Source organism: Hyperolius riggenbachi, chromosome 2 (genome assembly GCF_040937935.1).
Source record: "Hyperolius riggenbachi isolate aHypRig1 chromosome 2, aHypRig1.pri, whole genome shotgun sequence".
In the NCBI taxonomy this organism is placed as follows: Eukaryota; Metazoa; Chordata; class Amphibia; order Anura; family Hyperoliidae; genus Hyperolius; species Hyperolius riggenbachi.
In genome coordinates this window covers 426,726,847-426,747,489 of record NC_090647.1, presented here as the reverse complement: position 1 = coordinate 426,747,489, position 20,643 = coordinate 426,726,847, and the positions used below count along the sequence as shown (strand labels likewise).

The window sequence follows — 20,643 nt, the reverse complement described above, 5'->3', positions numbered from 1 at the left end:
GGTCCTGAGTTCAGGCCCGCACGCGTAGCTCTCCATCTGCCCATGTGCACTAACAGACTCAGCCACACCAAGCGCACGCTGCTGCATGCAAACCGCCGCGTTGGACGCGGAAACAGTCGCTTTGCCGTCAAGACATGCAGCGGCTTTTCCGCATTCCACCACACTACCAGACGCGTGTCCATGCGTGCAAACCGCCGCGTCGGACGCGGAGTCAGCCGCCTTGCTCTTGGCACATGCGGCGGCTTTTCCACGTTTTTTCACAGTTCCCAATCTTCTTCCACTGATCAAGTGCTGTGTATGTAATTTGGAACAGCTTCTTCCCTGTCAGGATCACCACCTAGATAATACAGCTGCTAGTGCAGTCCTACTGTATTTTTTATTTTCTACATCTTGTTGTGCTTTTAGAAATTTCTTATAGAAAAAAAGATTTTAATGAAAATATTAAGAGAGTTTTTTTTATTATATACCTGCCTAAAACTCATGCTCAGTGCTGTGTACATTAAATAAATAAAGTCAAATGTTGTTCAACCTGTTTGTTTTGTCAAAAAACTTAAGTCATCAAGGTATGCAAGAGATTTGTTTTGTAATTTTGTTTTTTTACTTTGCTATGAAAGTCATGCAGGAATAGAGTTGGTTGTTCTGAGTAAATGTTGTTTCACTACTTAGAATAAAAGCAATTTACTTTTAATCTGTTTTCAAAATTACTAAATAGTTGCCATTTCATTGCCTGTAATTTATTCATTAATCAAACTATGATTTACTGCAGGAAACAAAATTATTTATGCATTGGCGTATCATCCAATCTTGTTGGCTTTTTCATTACACATTGAAATAACCATTATCTATTTCTTGGAATATTTTGATGGCTGTCTTTTTTTCTGAAAAGATTTAAGATGATTTGTATAACTCTTGAAATATGAAGTTAGCACGCACCCTGGCAACAAAATTAGCAACTTACACAACAAAACTTACCATATAAAACATTACTTTGGTCTATGATTAGATTTAATTAGATATGACTGTCTCCTTAATTTCCTCAAAGCACATTAAACTGTACATTGTCATGAATCATAGTGAGACTGAGTATTTGAAAAAATATTGGTTAACTATATTTTATTGCATTCATAGTGTACCTTTAATTATTTTTTTTTTTAACAAGATTAAATATAGTATAAAATAATTTATAAAATCCCTATAATAGCTAGATGTATTGAGTTTGCTGACATAATACACACAAAGAGGACTACAGATTTTTTAGGCAATTTGTTCTAATATCCTATTAGGCCTGGTGCACACCAAAAAACGCTAGCAGATCCGCAAAACACTAGCGGATTTTGGAACGCTTTGTCTTATTATTTAGCCACGTTTTGCTAGCGTTTTGCGTTTTTCGGTAGCGTTTTGGTGGCGTTTTGCAGTTTGCGTTTTTGAAGGAAAGAGGTTGAAAGAGAGTAAACAAAGGGTTAAAGGTAGATATATCGATGACACATGTGGATTAAATTAAGGAATTGAAGTGAAATCCCCAATATAAAAAGGGAGTGGTCCTTCACCGCATTGTGGGTTAGTTGAGGAGAGTTGACATAGTGGTTTAGAGTAAGGAGTTCTTTTTTGTGAGAAAATGTATCCCGATTTGCTGTTATTAATATGTGTAGCAGCATATATGAGACGCAGGCCAAGGACACGGAGATACTGGGTGCATCCCATACTTCAACAGCGGCGCAGGAAGGGCCAATTTTGGACACTGTACCGTGACTTGAGGCAGCATCCAGACAGGTTCTTTGGCTACACCCGAATGTCTGTGGCCAGGTAAGATTTGTTTTGTTTTTTCTGTACCATGTGGCTCTCTTTTAATTTAAATAATGAATGTATTAGCCATTGGTGACCTGTATTTCACACTCTGTTGTACTCCAATGTACAAACCAACACAATAAACAATCAGGTGTATGCATTAAAAAACTAATATTACTGTTATGCTTGTTCCTGGTGTGTTATGCATACACTGCCTAACACCTATAGCTCATTTTGAGTACCCAGTAACTACTATAGTATATAACCATAGATCTTTTTTGGACAATAACCTTAGGTACTAATCCCATGTAAGATACATTTGTACCTATACCAATGTCATGCACCTAGGTACCTCTGAAACTCAGTAAAGAAACTTTGTTTGGCCATCAAATTTTATATTTATTTTTTTTTTGGCACTGTTTGCCCAACTATTTGTTTAGGCCAGGTTGTGAGCATACTTGTTTATCAAAAAGAGAACCTATATGCCAAAAAAAGAAATAGTTTCTATCACAAACATCATCAGACAATAACATATGCATCTGACTTTTTGACAGTTTTGATGGCCTTTTGAATAAATTGAAGGATGCCCTTCAACGGCAAGATATGAACTATCGCCGCACAATAACTCCAACGGAGCGTCTCCTCATAACTTTGAGGTATGTGAAATTAACGGGTAAATTTTAACATAAAACATTTATATTTACAATATCAATAAGGTACACTTCCTAGTCATATTGTGCGAGAAAATCAGACATACTACCAGTGTCATGAGTGAAAGCAGGTGGACCAGATTCAGAAGTTGTTTGTGGCTGGGTGTGAGCGGATAAATCAGTGTACACTGGAGTGTCTGATCTTTGAAACCTATTACCTTGTTCAAAACGCATAGGTGCTGGCATAGGGTAATGAGGCTGCTGACCATATGCCAGGTTTGACATATGCATAGGTGGGTAACTAGGTGGGTCATACATACGTTGACTCTGGTAAGATGGTTGTGGGTATGAATGATACTGATGAGTTGAATGAGGCATGTGTTGTTGAGGGACATAGTTGGTGATATTTTCTTCTGGATCGCTCTGAGGTTGCAAAAATGTGCCTAGTGTCTCTGAGATGGCATGTCTGGCTGCCCATTGTTTATCAGGTGGCCCTTTTTGTAACAATGGCACTAAACTTAACAGATACTGTGTGCATGACTCTTTTAATTGTTTTATTTCCTCCTCTCGCTTCTCCATATGATCCACAGCCTTTTCAATTGAAGTAATGAGCTTGTGATCGTATTCAGCCCTGCTCATACCTCTTCCTATTCCTATTCTCCTGCCTTGTGTTGCTGCCCTCACACCTCTACTAGATCTGTGAGTTGTGCATGGCCTAGTAGTTTGTGTGCTGTGTTGTGTTTGATCTGCTGTAGTTCAGTCACTCTCATTCAGTGTAGCTGTGTCACCATCCTGTGCAGTGAAATCTTCCACTTCTAGATCACTGCTTGTGTTCTGGCCAGCATCTATTTCGGCCTCCTCAGGATCCGGATCAGCTGGCAGGCTATCTTCAGTTCTAATGTAAAGGAAAAGATACAAATTATTTAGTGTTATAGTGGCCAGTGAGGTAAAAACAAAAATGTCAATGATGTGGATGTTTCATTGGCAAAGAATACTAGTTGCCTGTCTCTCCAGCAGAAATTGTGTGTGTATTACTTTAAGGCACAGACCCTGACCAATCATGCAGATCAGATGTACTAAGTGAAGTAGTAATTGTTGAGCTACATGCTTGTTTCAGGTGTGTGATTCAGACACTACTGCAGCCAAATAGATCAACAGGACTGTCAGGCAACTGGTATTTGTGCTCAAAATCCTACCATATTCCTGTCATTTAATATTCGCATTACAAAGTGCATAGTCAATTGCAAAGTGCAGGAATACTGAACTTAAAACACTTAACATCACATGTAAAAAAAAAATACACTCACTTTTTGCATCTTTGGCCTTTGGTGACAAATTATCCCATTTTTCACCCAGAAACTCATGGACAATGTTTCTCCAGATGTCATTAAGCCTTTGATGATCTTTATGTCCAGGCAATGTCTTGTCATACAGCTCTGGACAATTCTGGATCTTAATAATTACATTTTCAGCAGTAAACCACGTGCCAGACATCTTGCAAAAACCTTCTCTGCAATCCCTCATGCAAAGCAGAACAACAGGAAGTACACTTTGACCTGGAAGAACAGCTTCTGTACAAAAACGCATCTGCATCCACTTCAAAAACCACTATACCAAGCGGTTTGACATGCGTTTTGCCTTAACCTACATTGGAGGCAGAAACGCCTCCGCAATCCAAAATCTGCAGCAGCCCGGGAGTATGAGTTTCTGGAAAACGCCTCCCGCTCTGGTGTGCACCAGCCCATTGAAATACATTACCCAAGCGGATCCGCAGCCGCAAGCGGATCGCAAACCGCAGCCGAACCGCTCTGGTGTGCACTAGGCCTTAGAGGGGATAATTAGAGGGCAGAGGCACCTGCTTACTATGGAGGATACGTTTCTCCCTCCAAAGTGTAACTTTAGAATAGGTACCATTATAATAATGCTGGTAAATATTGACTCTACTACAGATAATAAGACATGATCTGGGATTTGGTTGAGTGATAGACAGTGAAAGCAAAATTTTTGTTGCGGACATTGTAGTACTTGGAGAGGAGAAGGTAATATGCCCTGTTTGCTTTTGAGGTGTAAGTGACTTGCAAAACAACTCAGCTAGGGCAGCCTTTTACCCTGTTGTAACTATTTTTTGTAACTTAAAGTGGACCCAAACCAAACATTTTTTTAATTCAAAATATTTAGTTGCACCACTCTGCACCCTCCTCTTTGCATAACTAGGGTTATACAGGTGGCAGCCATTAGCAATTCCTCCTTTGCTGGACACCATCTACTCCACCAGTTTGCCGGATTATTTTCCGGCAATATGAAAGGAAGGGGAGGGGTTTCTCCAATAAATGTAAAATATGTTATATTGTCATCATGCAGCTGAAAAAAGGCTGCTATTTATTATTATAATTTAGAAAATAGATTTTATTTCTGAAATCTTGTATTTTTTAGTTTGGGTCCACTTTAATAAAGAAATATGGTTGCTACAGTGCTAACATATATACACTCACTATGGATAGTGCAGCATTTCCCTGCATCTGACTCACATGGGGAAACCTATTCAGCCACTTGCATGTCATCCGAATCCCATGCAAGTGCATTCTGGATGGCATGCAGCAGTTTTTTTATAGCATGCATATAAATCCCTACAGCCATGCATATAGCATGGGTGTCACGTCCAATTCGGTAACAGATGTGGCACCTAATGGAAAGAAGCCCCAAGGGTTATATACATGGTTACTGTGGCTACTTTTTATTAGAGGATGATGTACTGGGTGAAAGAAAACTGTGGTGATTTCTGTTTTAAAAATAGAAATTAATCTGAGGTTTGACACCATGAGAAAATGTTGAATGCAGGGATGGTCGTAGTCAGCCAACTTTGCTACGCTGGAACTACGCATAGTTTTATGCAATTACGCTTTGTCAAACTACGGCTTCGAAATCAAACATTTGCTTCGTATGCATGCAGAACATTTTAAGCAATTAATTCATCTTTAAATGCTTATACCGGGAACTCTTCTATGCGTAAATTCCCTTTTTCAATGCGTAAATTTGTAAGCAATCGCACACGGAAAATTAGATGTGAGTAATGCCTTCGCAGTTCACTATGCAATACACATGTTAACTACGCATAGTGGGTGTAAGCTACGCGTAGCGGTACTTCGCTACGCGTAAATTCATAAGCATAGTTTTGAAACTTCACCTACGAACTACGATGCGTAGATGTGAACTATGATGCGTAAATTCGCACCGGCATAGTTTCTGCTCATCCCTGGTTGAATGTCTCCATAAAGAACATTATTACTGTAAACCCTGTAGCTTGTTATCTGATGCCAGATTTGCACTTTGAGTCGTATGGAGTAAAAGCAATTTTTAAATGATGTCTTTTAATTTTGTTTATCTGAGATGACTTGTAGATGCAAATTACAGTAAATATCACTATAATTAAGTAGGCAATACATTTTTTTGGATACTTTTAAAAGTGGACTATCTGCTTATTTGTATAGTCATGAAAGTGTCAGCATCTACTGTATTAAACAGTTCAGTGATGCAAAAAATATGATATGATAATTAGCTCCACCCAGGAGGCACAAGTTCAAATTAGCAAATTAAAACATCTAGCAGCTCATCCATGCTGTATTAATTATTCAGTGATTTGCTAGCCCCAGTTTGTACCTTCTGGGTGAAAGTAATAAGTATTTTAGAAAAATGTTTTTTCATCACAGAAATAGATATGTTATAATCATTCTAAGAGTAAATTAATACTGAATCAAGAATCTCTTGCTGTGCATAATTTCTTAAATATGTAAGGAAAATAAAATGTTTATATTGCAATCTCTTATTAGCTGTATAGTAATTTACTGTAATGGCTGTCATAGTTTTCCTTCTGCAAGCAATAAAAAGGCAAATATATATAAATACATACACATATACATACACACACACAATATATATATACATACACATATACATACACATACACACACGCAGATATATTATATATATATTAGCAGGGACAGCCATACTAACCCAGGAGAAAAACACGTATATATGTAGATAACTACTTATTCTACTTTCTTAACATTTGCATTGCATTGTATGTATTGTAATGTCCACATTTTTATTTCAGTGAATTTTATATAGTAAATAAAGAGAATTCAGTTTCAGATATTTGCCATCTTAATTCCCTTTAACTGAAGCCAATACTGATGTAATTTCCTTCTTTCCTTTTTTTCTCCTAGAAACTGCACTGTCATAGCTAGCTTTCTTTGTAAATACATGAGAGCACAGCGTAGGTCAGATTTCAGCAGCTCACTGAACTGCCCTCGGCCAATCAGGGAGGAGCAGGAATGTAGGAGGGGTGATAACAAGCTTCCTTCTTCATAGAGCAGTGGGTAAATGGAATTTGATTTTGGGACCGACAATTATAGATGGCCCGAACATTTTGCCGGTGAGCAGTATTCTGTGAAAAAAGGCCTGTTCTCTATTCGCGTAGAATGCACATTTTTTTTAAAATTTGCGTTTGCATTTTTCCCACAGACTTTAATGGAAGGCGAACTGCTGCCGACTTTAACAGTTAACAGCAAAGGGCCCTTACATGCTAGAAACACCACATTTGAAGGGGATAGGGACAGTGAGTACAAGAGAAAAAAACTTTTTTAAAAAGACCTTATAGCTTTTATGAAAATTGATTTTAAAATTTCAAAGGTAAAAAGTATACATTTAAATGCGGTAAATGACAGATAATGTAGCAAACCTAATGGTAGTGTAAATGTACATATATTAAAAGAAAGAGCAATTCATTTCCTGATGGAGTTTCCACTGCATACGGACCCCCTGGAAACCCCTCTGGAGCTGCAACGCTTTGGCCAGGGATCGCTGTACAGCAGCAATATGGCTGTATAAAGATCCCTGGCATATTTTCCTATTTTTTAAAAACTTTTTGTATGTTCGGTTAAAAAAAAATCACTTCCTTAGCCTTTTTAACCTCTTGTCCCCCATGCAGGCTGGCATAGCCAGAATGCGGAGCCCCAGGCGAGTGGGGCTTCACACCCTGAGCTATACCAGTCCGCATGGTCCATGGTATGGGGACCTCTGGGGGAGAAGGGCAGCCAAGCCTTCCCCTCCCCCCAGGAGCGTTTGTACAATCCATGGACAAAGGGCTCTTCTTCACCTCTAGTGCCCCAGGAGGAGGCGGGGTCGCCGACTTGGGGGGTTCATGGTGGCATCTGAGAGTCCCCTTTAAGAAGAAGGCGTCCAGATGCCCACCCCCCTTCCAGGAGAAATGAGTATGGGGTACAATGTACCCCTTACCCATTTCCATAAAGGGTTAAACTAAATAAAAACACGACGACGAGAAAAGTCCTTTATTGTTCTTAATTAACCAGAAACACTTACCTGTACCTTTTTTTAAAAAATCCCCAAGTCAATATCCTTTTTTATGGGTATGAGGTACTTTGTACCCCTATACTAATTTTTTCTGGGAGGGGGTGGGCATCTGTGACCCCCACCTCCTCCTGGGGCACCAGAGGTGGGGAAGAGCCCTTTGTTTATGGATTGGGCAAGGGCTCCAGGGGAAGGGGAAGGCTTGGCTGCGCCTTTCCCCCGCAGAGACCCCCATACCATGGACCATGTGGGCTGATATAGCTCAGGGTGCGAAGCCCCACTCAGCCAGGGCTCCACATTCTGGCTATCCCAGCCTGCATGGGGGAGAGGGGTTAAAAAGGTTCAGGAAGGGGGGGCCCACATAATCTTTTTTTTTTTAATTCTCCACCCTCTGAACATAAAAAAAAAAAAGATCTTTACACAGCCATATTGCGGCTGTACAGCAATCCCTGGCCAAATCATTGCAGCTCCAGAGGGGTTGCCAGGGGGTCCTGACGCACTGCATATGGACCCCCTGGAAACCCCATTAGGAAATTCATTGCTCTTTCTTTTGATATATGTAAATTTACACTACGTTATGTTTGCTACATTATCTGTCATTTAACGCATTTAAATGTATACTTTTTTCCTTTGAAACTTTAAAAAAGATTCTCAAAAACTGTAAGGTCTTTTTTGAAAAAAAAAATATCCCTCTTATACCCACTGCCCCTCTTCACATCCCCTCAAAATTTGGTGTTTCTAACATGTCAGAGGGCTTTGCTATTAACTGTTAAAGTTGGCGGGCGTTCGCCTGCTGGAGCTTGCTGCTAACAGCTGGTTTGCAATTTTTTTCAGAAGTTTTGCAAAGCTGTTCTCAAATAGAAAATTCTATGTTCCCAACATCTCTTCTGACAATACCTCTTTAAAGGAATACAACAGTGAAAATGTTACAGTTTAAAATAGATATTAATTTAGAGTGTTAATATAGCACTGACATGTTCTTTATATAGTTTTGTGTCCCTCAGACGGATGCATAATCTAATCTCTTCCATAGTCATATGTCATGATCATAGTTTAAAGGAATTTCTTAAGGGGAAGCCAATACACTTATCTGTATAGTTTTTGAATGTGGGATGAAAATAGAATGCCAAGAACAAACCCACAAAAACATGAAAAAAAAACAAAAAACTCTATACATACAGTCCCCTGATCCAGACTTGAGCAGGGAATCTGGCAATGCAGTACTATCCACTTTTTCACAGTGCCATAGAAGACATATTTCTTCCACAGTAAAATACACTATAATTTACATATATTGCTCTTATGTCACTATCATTCCAAGTAGGTAATAATAACCTGACTATTCTGACTGGTTTTGGACTAATCCATTTCTTAATGTGGTATTCTCAGTATTTCTCATATTCTTTAGAAAAATCACTCCCTAAAAAAGATCTATACAAAGATGTTGACTAGCCCCCCTACTCATGTACACACCATTTTGGTGGTAGGACTGAGCAACCATTATTCAGAGAGTGCTTTTGAAAATAATGAAAACCCTGAGAATCCACCAAGAGGAGGTGGACTGGACAAGATCTAGTAAAATGCATCAAGATTTGTACTACCTACTAGTGACAGTGATATAGGGAAAAAAAATTACAGTTAATTTAACTCTATGACCAAGGTACATTTTATATGCATGTGTTAAATGTTTTCAATTGTGCACAATAATTTTCTTACTGTTGATTTATAAATTAAATATGCTATCTGGGAGGACAAATGAGACATTTTTGTGCACCATACTAATAAAGCGCATTAAAACACATTTCATAAAATTTACAGCTTTCTGTAAGTCGAACTGTTCATTGATACTTCAAAACCTTGACCACTTTGATTAAATGTGTTATTATAATTTCAATGCCAGCAGTTTGTATTGCAGAAGTATTATGATTTCTGTGGTACTTGAAAAAGAATAACAATAGTGTGAGAAAACGCGGAAAAGCCGCCGCAAGTACTCAGAGTAAGGCGGCTGATTCCGCGTTCAACATGGCGGCTTGCGCGCAGGGACCTGCATTCACTGGCCTGACGGAACGCGGAGAAACCGCTGCATGCTCAGAGAACAGGGCGGCGGATTCCGCATCCGACACGGCGGTTTGCACGCATAGGCCTACCCCTGTCAGTACTGCTGAATGCGGAGAACACGCCGCACGCTCGGTCAGCGGTGCGGCATATTCCGCATCCAAATCAGCAGAGGCATTACAACACATGTCTGGTGTGGCTGGGACTGATCGTCCACACTGGTTCAGAAGGACGTGTGCGCGCGCGGAGAGGCAGAGCATTTATGACAGCCAGAGGGGTGTCAGCTGACCAGGGCGGTCAGCTGACAATTCTTTCAGTTCTTATTGGTCCAGCACTTAGGGGAGGCGCAGAGGAGCGCTGGTGTATATTTACTGGGTGCTGGTCATTCCTCTGGTGTCTGGCATTGCGATCACTACGTGGTAGCACTCAGACCCTGTCAGTATCTGTGTTATATTAGACCAGTTTCCAAGGTGTTGATGACCACGGAACTCACACCATAGTCTAGGAAATTCTGTTATCATCTGTATTATTATCTAGACCAGTTTCCAAGGTGTTGATGATCACGGAGCTCACACCTTAGTCTAGGAATTGTTGATTATTTGTTATGACCTTCTGCTTTCCTGACCATTCTTCTGATCTCTGATTCTGTACTCTTGTCATTCTGTTACTCTGTTGCCAAACTCAGCTAGTCTTAGGATTCCGCATCTGTCTTCTGTCTCTGTACCTGATCTGTCAGTCTGTTGCCGACCTGGCCTGTCCGACCTCGAGAACTATTTCTCCTGTTGGGAAATAGTTCACAGTCCTGTCAGTGCACATTGTAATACCCATTACTGCATACACCTACCTACCTGTTGTTCACGGTGAACCCACCTACCTACGTGAGTTGAGCGCACACAGTGTCATTGTGCCTGTCCGCTACCTGTCTGTGTGTGACAGGTGCACATTGTAATACCCATCACTGCATATACCTACCTACCTGTTGTTCACAGTGCACCCACCTACGTGAGCACATGCAGTGTCACTGTGCCTGCCCACTACCTGTCTGTGTGTGACGGGCATTACGAGTACCTGGTGATGCCCTTCGGGTTGTGTAATGCTCCGGCCGTTTTCCAAGAACTCATCAATGAGGTCTTCAGGGAGGTATTAGGGAGATTTGTTTTAGTCTATCTAGACGATATACCGTATTTTTCGGAATATAAGACGCTCCGGCATATAAGACGCACCTAGATTTAGAGGGCAAAAATCAGGGAAAAAAAAATAAACTAAACCTAGGTGCGTCTATGGTGCAGGGGCTTCTTATGGACCTCTAACTCCCCCAAAACTGTCTTTATCTAAGCTACACTGCCCATCTATACTAACACCTGCTACACTACACTTCACTTCACCCCTGCTGCCCCCATCAACTACACATTACTTCACTAACCCCTACTACAACTACACTACACTACACTACACTACAGTATACTACACTTCCCTCACTAACATCTGCAGCCAACCCAAACTACACTACACTTCACTAAGTAACCCCTTCAGCCAACCCAATCAACACTACACTACACCCCTGCTGCATCTCACCTGATCCTGTCGCCGCGATCCTCCCCTCCTCCATCTGCCTGTCATCACCCGAGAGTCGCAGCCGCCATCATCTGAGGGTCCCATTAGGTGTCATCAGAGGGTCCAGCAATCCCATCCAGTATCCCCGCTCTTTAAGTGTCCAGGTTGCCGGATCCTCTTCGCTGCAGTCATGCTTGTATGCAGCCCCGGGGCCGCCTTCCTCCATAGTTACAGCGTCCTCTTCTTAGATACAGTGCCCCGTTCTGCGTGACGAGCGGCGCACGTGCGCCTGACATCATGCGTGACCCCGGCGCACATGCGCCGCTCGTCACACAGAAGGGGGCACTGTATCTAAGAAGAGGACGCCGTAACTATGGAGGAAGGCGGCCCCGGCAGCGCGTAATCACCGCGAGCCTGCATACAAGCATGACTGCAGTGAAGAGGAGCCGGCGACTTGGACACTTAAAGAGCGGGGATCAGTCGGGGATACTGGATGGGATTGCTGGACCCTCTGATGACGGCTGCTGCGACATTGGATGACGGCGGACAGACGAAGGAGGCTAGGATCGCGGCGGCAGGATCCGGTAAGTATGTTATGGGGCGAAAATACCGTACCTTTGGAATATAAGACGCACCCACTTTTCCCCCCAGTTTTGGGGAAGAAAAAGTGCGTCTTATATTCTGAAAAATACGGTACTTATTTTTTCTAACAATCTCTCTGAGCATAGGACCCATGTCAGATTTGTACTGGACAAACTGAGGCAGAATTCACTTTACGCTAAAGTGGAGAAGTGTATCTTTGAGGTCACATCCGTCGCCTTTCTGGGGTACATAATTTCTACCTCGGGCCTGTCTATGGACCCTGCCAAGGTCTCCGCTGTTCTGGAATGGCCTCAGCCAGTGGGGTTGAAGTCTTTGCAGTGTTTCTTAGGCTTTGCAAATTACTATAGAAGGTTCATAAAGGGGTACACCACAGTTATTGCACCACTCACCAGTCTCACAAAGAAAGGGGCAGATACTACTCACTGGTCTCCGGAGGCTCTACATGCATTCTCCACTTTGAAGGAGCTGTTCTGTTCAGCACCCATACTAAGACATGTGGACACTTCCTTCCCTTTTATTGTTGAGGTAGACGCCTCAGAGGTCGGGGTGGGGGCTGTGCTGTCCCAACGCTCAGGCTTACAGGGTAGATTACACCCATGTGCCTATTTCTCTCGGAGGTTCTCTCCAGCAGAGAGAAACTACGATATAGGCAACAGGGAGCTCCTTGCTATTAAATTGGCCTTTGAAGAATGGCGTCATTGGTTAGAAGGAGCAGAGCATACGATCACGGTTATACCGATCACAAGAATCTGGAATACATCGAGGGGGCTAAGAGGTTAAGCCCTCGTCAGGCTCGATGGTCCCTGTTTTTCTCAAGGTTCAGATTCATAATTACGTACACTCTGGACAGTAAGAATACCAAAGCAGATGCGCTCTCCAGGTGCTTTGAGCCAGAGACAGCGCAGCCCTCCGTCCCAGAAACAATTGTCCCGCAGAAATTGGTGTTAGCTACAACCGAGACTTGGGAAGACTGGAAGGAGACTTTAAGTCCTTTTCAGCAGGACATTCTGGAAGGAAAACCGGATGGGGTTATGTTTATCCCATTACCTTTCCGTCTTCAGATACTAGTAATGGTCTATTTACATAAGAATGCTGGACACCCTGGGGCGGCCAGAACGCAAGATCTGCTAGCCAGATGTGCTTGGTGGCCTTCTCTGGCAGCAGATTGCAAGGAGTTCGTTAGGGAGTGTCCGGTATGTGCAAAAAGCAAGCCCTCCCGGCTGGCACCTGTAGGTACGTTGCAGCCTTTGCCCACCCCGAGTGAGCCATGGACCCACTTGTCCATGGATTTTGTGGGTGAGCTTCCTAGGTCTGAGGGCATGTCGGTCATTTGGGTGGTGGTCGACCGCTTCAGTAAAATGGCCCACTTTGTGCCCTTGAGAGGACTCCCCTCGGCTCAGGAACTGGCCGATTTATTCATTAGCCACGTTTTCCGACTTCATGGCATTCCGGAAAACATAGTGTCCGATCGGGGAGTCCAATTTGTCTCAAGATTTTGGAGGGCATTCTGTCACCAAATGGGCATGAAACTGTCATTTTCGTCGGGCTACCACCCACAGACCAATGGTCAGACTGAGAGGGTCAACCAATCATTAGAACAGTTTCTGAGATGTTACGTTGCTGAAGCGCAGAATAATTGGGTTAAGTTTTTGCCTTACGCAGAATTTGCACACAATAATTTTAAAAGTTCCTCTTCAGGATTTTGTCTGTTTCAGATAGTAACCGGGAAACTGCCTAAATTCTCCCCGTTGCCAGTCGCCTCCACTCCGTTTCCAGCTCTGGAGGCCTGGCAAAGGTCGCTCAAGGGGATGTGGTGGATCATAAAAGATAATTTGGAGAAGGCTTTTCAGAGTCAGAAAGGTCAAGCTGACAAGAGACGTTCCTTAGAATGGAGATTTCAACCGGGAGACTTAGTCTGGGTGTCTACTCGCCACTTGACCTTGAAACAGCTTTCACCTAAGCTGGGGCCCAGGTGATCAATAATGTGACTTATGCCATCGACCTGCCTGCCAGCATGCGTGGCGTAAGGTCCTTCCATGTGTCCCTGCTTAAACCGGCAGTTCATGTGGGTCCCACTCCTCCTCCTCCTGTGATGATAGATGATCGACCTGAGTATGAAGTGGAGAGGGTTTTAGACTCACGCATAGTACAAAACTCAGTGCAATATTCGGTTCACTGGAAGGGGTATGGCATTGAGGAGAGATCATGGGTACCTGAGGGCCGCATGCACGCAGATAAATTAAGAAAGGAGTTCCACACATTGCATCCTGATAAACCTGGTAGGAGCTGTCCGGAGTCCACTCCTCGGGGGTGGGGGGGAGTGGGGGGGGTACTGTGAGGAAACGCCGAAAAACAGCCGCAAACACTCAGGGTAAGGCAGCTGTTTCCGTGTCTGACATGGCAGCGCAACGCGGAGAAACCGCCGCTTGCCGCATGGGCAGAGCGGCGGAATCCGCTTTGAATGCGGCGGAATCCGCGTTGGGTGCAGCGGATTCCGCAAAAGACAAGGTTACTGACAGCATGGGGGAACGCGGGGAAGCTGCCGCCTGCTCAGAAAGCAGTTACAGCAGCTAAGTGTAGGATTACAGCTGGAGCTGTAATCCTACACTTAGCTAGATTCTGTTGATAGTTTAAAGTACTAGTTTGATTGTGATTATCTGTTATGACCTTCTGCTTGCCTGACTATTCTTCTGAACTCTGATCCTGTACCTTGCTATTCTGATACCCTGTTGCGGAACTCCGGCTTACCCTTAGACTCTGCATCTGCCTCCTAATTCTGTAACCCGATATATCTGATACCCTGTTGCTGAACCCTGCCTGTTTACTAGACTCCGCTTCTGCCTTCTGAATCTGTACTGTATCTGTCTGTGTGGTAACGACTTGGCTTGTCCGACCTCGAGGACCGACCTTACTGTGAGAGGCGGTTCCCAGACCTGTTAGTGACACCCTCTCACTGGTGTCACTCACACTCTGTCCTTCCTACTTTCAGCTTAGCTCCTCCCCCGGGAGAGTCTAGGCATACGGAAGGAACATACTTCTGAGCAGTACTCCTTACTGCTTCTGTACCTTCTCCTAAGGTGTAATACTTTAAGTATTACTGTTGCACCAAACACTCTTAGTCTACTCAGGTGTCCAGAGGTTAGAAAATATATCGGATTATCGGTGATACTGCAGATCATCTATAATCTGGTATATATCTGTATTCCCAGTGATACTGCAGATCACCGGTAATCAGATCCTCTCTGAGTTACACCGATCGTTACACTATCGAACTTATTATAGTTGGTTGGCAATTAGAGCACTGCTGATTTAAAGGGCCCTATAACAATATTGAGTGGTTGTGGTGTGTATGAGTGTGGAGTGTGGATTGTGAAATTTTGGAATTTTATACATTATATTTTAATAAAATTTATTCTATAGAATACAGAATTAGCGTGAGTTGTGATTACATTATATTTTGTGGTATTACAGTGAGAGAGGGTTGAAGGTATCCCTCTGCAACACGCAGCTTGTGTAGGGTTACTTACCAGCGCCATATAAATTGTATGTTTATTGCACATTGTATTATACCTGGCAGTCAGTGCATACTTTTCACTTGAATGGATGGCAGACTTGCCTCCATAACAGATTCTCGTTAAAGGATTTAAAGTTGATTCATCTCACATATACAGCAGGGCCTCGAAAGTCCTCCTGTATTGATATTTTTGGTCACTACCTCGGGATGTGCATGCCATGCCTGGTGCCTTCCTTGGATGTGTGTGGTAGACGTTCCTGCTCCTTTGCACACAGCGTACCTGCTGCCTTCCTTGGATGTGTGGTGGTGGTAGCCGTTTCTTAGGCTCCCACTCCGGACCAGAATCGAACCAGGATTCCCCGGCCATTACCCATGGTCACTTGCAATGGCAGACTTGCCCTCCATAAAGGATTCTCGATGCAGGTACTGAACAGCAAGCAGAACCAAGTATTTAAAAAAATAGATGTAAGCTTTAACAATGGTAGAGAAAGAACCATTGAAAGTTGATAAGGCAGTCAGACATTACCTGACATCACTGAGTGAGGAAGAGCAATCTCACCATGGTGCGCACCAGTCCAGCACGGCCGTCACTACACAAACAGCTGTTTGCAGTGTGTTACACAGTGAGTTTGGTGTGTCAGTGTGAAGCTGTACTCTAATTACACTCCCTGATTGATGTATACATACGCAAGACGTTTTAAAGCACTTTAGGCCTGCAATTTAGCATTCAATGTGATTTCTGCCCTTAAAACGCTGCTTTGTGTCCAATCCAGATTTTTCCCCGGGACTTTTGGCATGTATCCCACTCCGCCATGCCCTCTTACAGGTGTTAGACCCCTTGAAACATCTTTTCCATCACTTTTGTGGCCAGCATAAATTTTTTTAGTTTTCAAACTTCACCTCCCCATTGAAGTCTATTGTGGTTCGCGAAAGTTTGCACGAACCGAACTTTCGCGGGAGGTTCGCGAACCTAAAATTGGAGGATCGGGCCATCTCTATTTCTTATGTTGGAATAATAGTCCTCTGCTTATGTTTGTTCCCAGATTAAAATCATTTTCTATCATTATGTGTTATAAAACAAAATTTCCTGTCAATACATTTCTACGAAAGTCTAAATTTCCTAATTATGCCAATACAAACGGATTATCACTGACAAAAGGTGGCATCTACTTTACCTTCCTTTTTCATAAAATTGATGTACAAGATTTAGCTTGCATAAACACATCCAATTTTGATTGTGCCTAGGAATCGCTGCACACAGCGCTGCTCTAATTTTGAAGCGATGTATCAATTCCTAGTAGGTTCCTAGCCTTTGTGTTTATAGGGATAAGTTTAGTTAATTCAAGCTTTCTGTGTTTTTACTTTTTCGACATATTAATATACTTCAAAGAACTGTTCTCTGTACAATAGATCATATGGATAGTCTTTATTTACCCTGTACTTTTTTACTTTATTTATTTACTCTTGTTGACCACACCTACTTTTAATGCAAAAAACAAAAATGGTTAACAAGAACCAATACTGATTTAAAATGCCCCTTTTTCTTTCAGTGTATCTGTACTTGACATGACTAGTGACTTGATAAAAGCTAACATTTTCTTAAATTATTCCTGGAATTTAGGGAACAGCTACCAAACACCTGGAACAGTTCTGCAACAAAACGAATGGTAATGTAACCTGCTCTACATACCTTTTTAGGTTATTAACAGGAAGCAGGTGACAACCACATGCCATTGAAAGAAGCACAATCCCGGAAACAGTAGTACACTTACTACCAGAAAATACTTATTAGACCAAGATACCTCTTCTTAATTTGGTCTGTTTAAAAATCCTATGAAAAAGACAGCGTTTAAGAAACAGTATTTCGGCAGAAGCAATTTACTTAATTCATTTTGACAGTAAAGAGTGATACATAGCAGATCTTTTTTCTCTATTGTGTCATACAATAATTACATTTAAATACTGTATATTGACCAGAAAGTGCTGGAGATAGACAAACATTGTGTTATATATGGACAATATACTACTGCTAGCTGAGCAAGCTGTCCAAAATAGATTTAACATTAAACCTTCTCAGCACTACCTGCACCTCCCTTCTAAAGTGTCTTTATCAGTGTTAAAGCAGTGTTACCCAACCCTGTCCTCAAGGCCTACCAACGGTGCATGTTTTGTATACATCCACAGAGGTAGTTAATCAGCTCTGCTGAGACACTAATTACCCCACCTGTGATTGTGTGTGGTTTCCTGCAAAACATGCACTGTTGGTGGGCCTTGAGGACAGGGTTGGGGAACTCTGTGTTAAAGGACAACTGAAGTGAGAAGGATATAGAGGCTGGCATGTTTATTCCCTTTTAAATAATACCTGTTGCCTGAAAGCCCTGCTGATCTATTTGGCTGCAGTAGTATCTGAATCACACCAGAAACAAGCATACAGTTAATCTTGTCAGATATGACAATAATGTCAGAAACACCTGATCTGCTGCACGCTTGCTTGGGGTCTATGGCTAAAAGTATTAGAGGCAGAGGTTCAGCAGGATAGCCAATCAACTGGTATTTCTTAAAAGAAAATAAATATGGCAGCCTCTATAAAACTCTCACTTCAGTTGTGCTTTAAAAGCAACAAAAACAAGTGGTGAGGGGTTCTTAAGATCTGCACACCAATCCACAGGGGCGTAGCAATAGGGGTTGCAGAGGTTGCGACCGCATCGGGGCCCTTGGGCCAGAGGGGCCCCTGTAGGGTCCTCCCTCAACCACAGTATTAGCTCTCTATTGGTCCTGCGCTCATAATAATCACTTCTATAGATGCTTTGAATAGTGGTAATCATTAACAAACTACTCCCCAGCCTCTTCTTGCACCTCTGACACTGTAGTTGCCATTGGCAGGTTTTGGTGCGCCGTATCAATTGTTATGTATAGAGTGCTTAGGGGGCCCCACGGTAAAACTTGCATCGGGCCTACAGCTCCTTAGCTACGTCACTGCCAATCCAAATATGGAAACAAGAAACAAGTGCAAGCATGATCGATTCATTAGTCAACAAGTTGTCTCTAGTCAATTCAGAGCTGTCCATGGTCTTCTTTATCAAAGTATGTCTTAACACAGTAAATGTATGGCAAACTCTATAATTTGGGCAGCACAGTGGCGTAGTGGCTAGTGCTCTCGCCTTGCAGCGCTGGGTCCCCGGATTAAATCCCAGTCAGGAAAACTTCTGCAAGGAGTTCGTATGTTCTCCCAGCGTCTGCATGGGTTTCCTCCGGGCACCCCAGTTTCCTCCCACATCCCAAAAACATACAGATAAGTTAATTGGCTTCCCCTAAATTGGCCCTAGACTTTGATACATACACGATACAATACATACATAGACATATAATTATGGTAGGGATTAGATTGTGAGCCCCTCTGGGGGACAGTTAAGTGCCAAGAGAATATACTCTGTACAGCGCTGCGGAATATGTCAGCGCTATGTAAAAATACTAAATACTAAAAGTTTACCAGAAAGGACACGTGACATCATGAGATAATCATAGGTACATGTAATACTAGCCCTAATACAATATTGTATAAAGTTCCAAATTATAAACTTACATTGTTATCTATGCAAATTTTAACTTTTGGAACACCTTGTGTAATTTAGTCAGGTTTCCTGGAATGTAAATATAAAGCAAAAGCTGATATAGCAAGGGAAATGTAGGTAATCAGGTGTTTAGGCATTACTTCTGTTTGTTTTGCAGCAGACTAAATCAGATTTTGTGTTTGATGTTCTTTCCCTACCTTGAATATTTTTCTCCTTTCTTCTACCTTATATACTCTTGTCCCCTTTGACCTGTTTGAGCCCATTTTTGTATAATAACATAGAACCCCAATTCTTTGTTTGTACCCTAAAAACCCTCAGCCCACAACACCTGAATTAGGATACCACATCGATGCTATCTAGTCATACCTCTGTATTGACACCCATTTTGAGCTCCTTTCCCTTCCCCTAGTTTTTATGCACTAATCATACACTGGCCGAGTTGTGGTACCAGAGAAATGAACTGTAAACACTAAAGTCTAAAATAACTGCCCTTTTGGTACTAAAAAGCCTGTAAACTTTATTGTAACAATTAAAACTGTGTATTTTCAAAGGCCCTCATCATCATGAGAGGCAAGTGGAGACCTGCACATACTATTGTATGGGCCCTTTAAAAGCTGCGGGGTCGTTGCTTATCCCCCACCACCCCTGATAAAGTATATTGGGGTTGGATGTAGCTATCCCTCAGCAAGGTCCTTCAGGAGTCCACATCAGAGAACACAGATCAGAGTTAGTGGGGCACTGTGTAGCAAACAATAGTTGTGCTGCTCTGCTGCTGTTCACAGTGTTCCAAATGGTGCTGGCTCGGATCTGTGTTCAAATGCTATTTAGAGACATACATAGAGGTGCTCCTATATATACAGTATATACAGTGCTGCAAATGAGACCTTAACATGTTTCACTTAACGGCTTCCTCAGAAAGTGCTATACATATTTACAGTAGTATTATACACATATATACAAGCCTACCACCCAGTCACTGCATGTCCCCCATAGTCATAGCCCAAGTCAGAGCTGAAAAACGCAGCCTTTGGCGTGGGTTTAAATGGTGGAAGGAGATTGTTTTAATCCGCCCACTGGGCATTACAGGAAGCTGCCCACTGGATAAAGTATACCTATTCCAGTGTGCCTGCAGAGGTAAATACCTTTCTATGCGATATATCTGCTTGCCTGTCTGCTGTGTAATTAAAGAGCATCTATACACAGGCACAGTGCGGGGAGTGAGTGACGTCATTTCTGCCGGCTGGCGATAATGTCACATCCTCCATAGCAACATAGACACCCCCAGCCACAGAGTTAAACAGTGTCTCAGCCAATAGGTGCATCGGCAGTGTAGGCGGGCTTGCTAGCCTGCGACAAGTTGCTAGGCAACAGGGCAACAAAGTGTACTACACAGCAGGGCACTTCAGCAAAACCCTGAATGCAATGCGTATCTACATGATTAAATCATGTACTACAGGAACCAGTAGTAAACTGCTAATTATGTAGATATATGGCAGATAACAGAAAAATCTCAACACACAGGATGTCAGGTCCCAATGAAGGA

General features: G+C 42.5%; 1 long non-coding RNA gene across 1 annotated transcript; it reads right to left on the bottom strand.

Annotated features, from left to right (window-relative positions):
- Positions 1-3,020: 3,020 nt before the first annotated feature.
- Positions 3,021-20,435, bottom strand: LOC137544535 (uncharacterized). Its single transcript, XR_011025903.1, has 3 exons — positions 20,243-20,435; positions 17,219-17,359; positions 3,021-3,330 (listed from the first exon to the last, which is right to left on the bottom strand). It is a non-coding gene; the product is annotated as an uncharacterized lncRNA (long non-coding RNA).
- Positions 20,436-20,643: the final 208 nt, after the last annotated feature.